The sequence below is a fragment of the Kogia breviceps genome, chromosome 18 (genome assembly GCF_026419965.1).
Source record: "Kogia breviceps isolate mKogBre1 chromosome 18, mKogBre1 haplotype 1, whole genome shotgun sequence".
Classification (NCBI taxonomy): Eukaryota; Metazoa; Chordata; class Mammalia; order Artiodactyla; family Physeteridae; genus Kogia; species Kogia breviceps.
Window position 1 is genome coordinate 17,976,919 of NC_081327.1, and position 6,635 is coordinate 17,983,553.

Below are 6,635 nucleotides of genomic sequence, written 5' to 3' on the forward strand. Positions count from 1 at the left end.
TCCTTAGGTGAGTCAATATAGGTTACCACTGTCCCAAAGATTCAAATTCATTACTGTGGGTGTTTGGATTTTTTTTTAAAGCTTTTCTCTCATGCATACACACAGAAAGTTAAATATTCTCTTTAATTTCTGAATGTGTAAGAAGATGTTCATGGATTTTAGAGGCACAAGACATGTGTGTGTAGAGTTTTCCCTTCTCTGCCCCCCTTCTCTCTATGGCTCCTCTGGGCGAGGGGACTGGATCGGGTACCAAATAAGGTCAGGGAAAGTCATCTGGGGAGGAAGGAGCAGCTCTGACATGCTCTGAGCAAACTTTATGGCTTCCTCTTCACGTGCCTTTTTGTCACTGGCACGCCTCTTCCAGGAAGGAGAGCTGCCTTCTGTCCCACTCTGTCTCTGGACCCAAGAAAGCCCAGCCAGTTAGCACCATATGACTAATTCAGATTCATTGTCATGGATCAAATCACAGCAAAATATTTCCAGTTGCCAGTCTCTGTTTTCCAATTGTCCCTCTGTTATCCATCTAAGTAAACATTTGTTCTGCTTATCTTTTTTGAGCAAAGACATGAATCACTCGCCCAGAAGAAAGCGCAGCAGCAGCTGTTGCGCATTAGGAATTGACATTTGGGAACAGGGCCTGCTAAATGGGACTCCAGTACGGGGTTTGCTTTTTATTTGTCCTCATCCTAGAAAAGGAAACTTGGGGCACACTGGGAGACTCACAGCCAGGTCTGCCTACCATTTGTGGCAGGACACCGGAACAACCAGAAGCCCCATACTCAGAAATTCTTCTGGCTTGCCGAGGTACCTGAAATCCCACCTTTAGTGCTGTCCTTTGGCTGAAGATGCTATTTCCAGTAGGTTCGTGGGACAGTGCTGTGGTTTTGCCTGAGGTGGTTACACACGGACCGGTTTGCTGTCATTGAAAGCATCCTGCGGAGCCCTCTGTCAGACCCTGGCTCCTAAGGAAGGATGGGAGGGAGCCTTAAAATGAGGGGCTCTCAGGGTTTGGGGGCTTGTCTGGTTTTGCAGCAACTTGCATGGAAAACCTGGTTTCTAATAGGATCTGTGCTGGGCATTTCTAAAAGTTTCATATAGGTGATTTAATTCTCGAAACCCAATCAGTTGGCAGAAAAGCCGACCTAGACAAAGCAGGCAACAGATACGGAAACAGAAGTTTTGGATCAGAGAAGGCTTTGGGCATGGTGGATTCTCCAGGCTGGGCTTGGAAGGGCAGACAAGGTTGACCTAGGCGGGGAGGGCGGAAGAATACACTTAGGTGGAGGAAACAGCTTTTGCAAGTGTGGGTAAGATGGGGATGCTTGGGCCTAATTCTAATGGACCAGTTGGAACCGAGCAGAGTTGAGGGTACGGATTCTGAGGAAGTCCTGAGCCCCTCTGAGGGCTCAGGGTCTAAACTGTACAGCCCCCCGCCCCCGGGGTGGGTGGGCGGGAAGGGCAGTGACTTCATCAGATGATTCTTTAAGCACTAAATTCCATCAGTCTTCTGCAGCCCAATGCCTAGCAAGAATCTGCTTACCACAGGTGCTCAATAAGTGCACATTGTGGGGAGATGGGAATGACTTTAAAGATGGTCTCCATGATCACAATTTAAAATTTCTTACTCAAAAAAGATAAGAATGAAAAGACAAAGCTATTGATTGCGGAAAATATTTGTAAATCACTCATTCAATACAACAAAGAACTTGTACCTTTAAATATACAAAGAACCCTCAAAACGCAACTGTAAGAAAACAAACAACTCAATTAAAAAATGGGCAAATACTTCAAGAGCCACTTTACCAGAAGGATATAAGGATGACAAACAGGCATGTGAAAAATATTCAGCATAATTAGCCATTAGGGAAATAATGGCTTAAACTTAAAACCATAATGAAATACCATTCTATACCTATTAAAATGGATAACATTTAAAAAATACTATCAATACCAAGTTCTGGCCAGGTCTAGCAACAGAAACTGTCATGCATTGCTGATGGGAATGAAAAATGGTACAGTCATTCTAGAAAAAGTTTGGTCGTTACCTATAAACGTACACTCACCATATGACCCACACAATCCTACTCCTGGGTGTCTTCCCAAGAGAAATAAAAATCTATCTTCACACCAAAACCTATATAAAAATGTTTGTAGCAGCAACAAAGAGAAACAAATATTGATACATGCAATAATTTGGATGAATCTCAATGGCATTGAGCCAAGTAAAAGAAACCAGTCTCAAGAGGTTACACGCATGTGATTTGATTCCACTTCTGTGACATTCTTTTTTTTTAATTTGTTTTTCTTGTTCTCCTTTTTTTTTTTAACACCTTTATTGGAGTATAATTGCTTTACAATTGTGTGTTAGTTTCCGCTGTATAACAAAGTGAATCAGCTATACGTATACACATATCCCCATATCCCCTCCCTCTTGCGTCTCCCTCCCACCCTCCCTACCCCACCCTCTAGGTGGTCACAAAGCACCGAGCTGATCTCCCTGTGCTATGCGGCTGCTTCCCACTAGCTATCGGTTTTACATTTGGTAGCGTGTATATGTCCATGCCACTCTCTCACTTTGTCCCAGCTTACCCTTCCCCCTCCCCATGTCCTCAAGTCCATTCTCTACATCTGTGTCTTTATTCCTGCACTTCTATGACATTCTTGAAAAGACACATTGTGGAGAACAGACCAGTGGCTACCAGGGGTCTGGGGTGGAGGGAGGCTATGTCTCTAAAGGGAAAACATGAGGGAGTGGGTTTATTTTGTGGGGGTGAGTGATGGAACTCTCCTGTATCCTGATTATAGTAGTCGTTACAGGAATCTACACGTGTTAAAATTCCTAGAACTTGTGTTCCATAAGGAAAAGGTGGCCTCCTGACCTGCCTCTGCTCCATGAACCAGACTGGAGAGGAAGCTGGGGGCCTATGCTTAGCAGCAGACTTTCCCCAGATCCCCCTGCTTTGGGTTTGATATTCACACTGGCCTTTAACAGGGTCACCCTTCCATTTTCCAGAAAGAATTGGGGAGGAAGTCGCAGGCTCATGAGTGTGTCCCTGTGCCATGTGTGGTGTCCCCTAAGCCTTGTGTGGTGTGTCCTGAGCTACTTGAGCTTCCACTTAGCAGACTGGCTCCCGCGCCGCTGCAAACAGAGTAGAACAAGGTCCCGAGCCTCTCTCATTTGTGTTCTATCCTTTGCACTATCGGGTTATGGCTGTCAGCTCATTTTGTAAAAAAAAAAAAAAAAAAAAAAAAGGTTTGTGTTTCTGCTTGGCATTCTTGTTCTCTCATTTATTTGCCTTTTTTTTTTTGGTGGGGGGTCGGGTAATTATTTAGAGGGGAAAGGGGCAGAAACTGCTCTTCCCTACCAGCTTAACCCAGACATCAGAAAGCTACTGGGAGTTGTGCACCAACGAAAGGAGGGATTCAACCAAGAACGAAAAGACAGAAGCTCCAGGAAGCAGGGAATCCAATGGCTGAAAGAGGTGAAGGAAATTCCCAGGTTGGCAGTGAGGAAGAACTCCAGACGACAGCTGTGTAGTCACCCAAGTATGGAACCAGACTGTGACGTCAGAGGATTCAGAGGGGCCTCCACCAGCAGTGGAACATCTGATACATTCGACCTTGTGGAAAGTCCTGCTGAGAGGTTGTAAGGGTGGGAAAACTTAATCACACGTACAAAGAAAGTCAGGCAAATTGGCTTCAGAAAAAAAAAGGAAAGAAACAATCAAACTACCCTAGTACACGACCTGACTCAACAGTGAACAATATTTATATAGTAAACAATGAATGCTAATTTAACAAAAATTTGTGAGATAACCATTGTGAAGGAATGAGGGCAGGGTTGAGAGGAGAGGGGGGAGTAAGAAGGCCAAGGTCACACCACTAATCAAAACAGGGAGCTGGGGTAAGACCCAAGCTTTTAGGTACCTGCTCCACGATGCTTGTCATGGGGTGCCCAGAGCAGCACCACCGATTAGGGTGCAGTCAGGGTGTGTGGGCAGTGCAGAGTCCACAATAAGAGACAGTAGTACCCGTGTCTGTCTTCCCCAGCAAGGGGGAAACTGCTTTGAATACCTCTGCGGTTCTGCCACCAGAGTGGGCTGGAGTGTGACAGGGGCCCTACGCTGGGACTCTGGGTCCTCGGTTATGAACTGGAAATGAGCAGCCTGCTCTGTTCCCAAGCTTGTTGGAAACAGACAGTACAAGGCAAGCTCCACTTGCCAGTGCCCAGCTGGGAAATGGGACCACAAAGACCATATCTGAATTTCAGCTGATGCTTAGAAGCCTCCATCAGGATCCTCAGCTCAGAAACATGATGAAATCCCCTTCTTCACAAGCCTCTGGAGGGAGTGGGGCAAGGCTGCTCTTCTCATCAAGCATCTGAGTCTGGAAGAACTTATCCCCTAAAGCCCAGACAACAGTTGGAGGGACCAGCCTGGAGAAGGGGCGCTGGAAGAGAAAGGCAGGCCGACACCCCACACACCAGGCTCAGGGCTCCCCACTCTCGGGAACTAAAGAGGTGTGTTAGGTCAGAGAGAGAAGTTCTAGAACTCTGATCCTTGTCCTACCTGTGACAGCCAAAGTTATTAGGTATTTAAGGACCATTTTCTTATTTTCCCCTTCTGAGGATAATTGACATTCATCTCATCTTTTTGTTTGTTCTAAGTCCTTCTTGTGAGCCCTTGACTGTGATGTTCCCCTGCCAGAAGTGCCTTCCCTCAATCTGACTCTTCTCCACTTTTCCAGAACTTCAGAACTGAGAGCCCAAACTCTATGACCCACTTCCTCTTCTAAGCCACTTACTGTTGTACCAGAATTGTGCAACTGAGTCTTTTTAATGTGACTGTAAACTCCCTGAAAACAGGAATTATATTAGGGTCAGCCAAGCTGTGTAACAAATAGGTCCAACATGCAAAGTTTCAACACAGTTGATGTTTATTTCTTGCTCACATGGCAGTCTTTGAAGTGTCCCTCAGGGACTCATGCTCCTTCTAGTTTGTGGCTCCACTTTTCCTTGGCTCCTCCTCATCATCTGTGTCCAGCTTATGGAAGCGGCAAATGCATGGAGGAGTGTTCCCAGGGGCTTTTTATGGGTTAGGCCTGGAGGTAGAACACATTACTTCTGCTCATGTTCCATCTGACTAAACTTAGACAGCCACACCAAACTGCAGATGAGAATGAGAGATGCAGTCTACTTGTGTCCCCAAACAGGGTGTGGCCTTGGTAGACCAGCTCTTCTGCTCCCCCAGCCTCCTTTGATGCTCCACACCCCCCAGAGCCAGCACAGAGAGGGACCTTCAGAGGAAGTTCCAGAGAACTTGGTGAGGTTGGCCCAAGGCTGCTGGTGCTCTACAGAGAGAGGAAGCTGGCTATGTCAGGGTTGAGCTCTACCTGGGGCCCCCTCACACCTGTACCTTTTGAGCTGCTCAGATGAGGTGGGCCCTGCCGCAGCTGTGGTTGCATCGGAAAACAGACTGAAGGCTGGTCTTGACATCCACATAAACCTCAGCCTGGCCTCTGCCCACAGAGGTAGCATCTGTGCAGAAATCCATGCTGTGGTGCCAGGCAGGTAGGCATCAGGCACCCCTTGAGATGCCACGGTGTCAGGAAACTTGTATGTCTGGTCCACTTGTCCTGGTCACAGGCGGGGCAACATAGAAAATGAGGATGGCCTTGAAGAGAGTAGTTTCAGCAGAGTGGTAGAAACAAGGGCCAGACTAAGAGCTTAAGGAAAGAACAGAGGTAAGTGGGCTGGAAGTTAACTTTGCCAATTAATTGGAAAAAATAGGGCTGAAGTTGGTAATGTGTGTCACAACTCATACACACACACACACACACACACACACACACACACACACACTCACACACACATACGGACCAGGTACCCCTCTCCAGAACCCTTGCTTTCTGCTGCTGCTGTCTTAGCCCCCATCTCTCCCATCTTTATTCCCCCCTGAGAAGCAGCTGACTCGGGATTCAGGTACGTCGGTGTCCGGATGTGGCTGCAGGTTGTGTTGTGTTGTGGAAAGCCCACTGGAGTAGAAAGCATCCTTTTTAGATGCCCTACCTTCAAAATAGATCTTCACTCACCACCACAGCCACCACCCTGGGCCAAATGACTGCTGTGTCCTGCAGGGACCACGGTCCCTGCCTACTCACTGGCCTCCTGATCTCGCCCTTGCCCACCTAACCTCATTATCCACACAGCTGCCCTTGTGATCTTCCAAAATTGTCAACCCGATGGTGCCTTCCATTGGCTTTCCACATCCCCAGCTCTCTGTTCTCTTCTCCTGCTTCATTTTCTTTACTGCAATTCATTCTACCCCTAATCATACTTTACTTCTAGTCATTTCACTTGGTTATTTGCTCTGTCCCTGGAAGGCAAGGTCTGTAAGCGCAGGCCTTTGTCCTCTCCACTTTTGTGTCCCGGCATCTACTAGGCATGCCGATGTTTATCAAAGGGATGCAGTTTCTTTAAGCCTCAGTTTCCTCAGCTTTCAAAGGGGGCCAATAAATTCTTGTGTGCTTCACCTCGTCAGGGTTTGTGGGGATTAAATGAGAAAATGAGGCAGAGCAGACCCCAAGGTCTGTGACATTAGCAATGCCACGGGATCCTGGTTAAGGCTGCTGCCTAA

General features: G+C 47.1%; 1 long non-coding RNA gene across 1 annotated transcript; it reads right to left on the minus strand.

Moving 5' to 3' along the window:
- Positions 1-1,992: 1,992 nt before the first annotated feature.
- Positions 1,993-5,788, minus strand: LOC136793006 (uncharacterized). The gene is made up of 3 exons (XR_010837686.1): positions 5,415-5,788; positions 4,951-5,100; positions 1,993-3,633 (listed from the first exon to the last, which is right to left on the minus strand). It is a non-coding gene; the product is annotated as an uncharacterized lncRNA (long non-coding RNA).
- Positions 5,789-6,635: the final 847 nt, after the last annotated feature.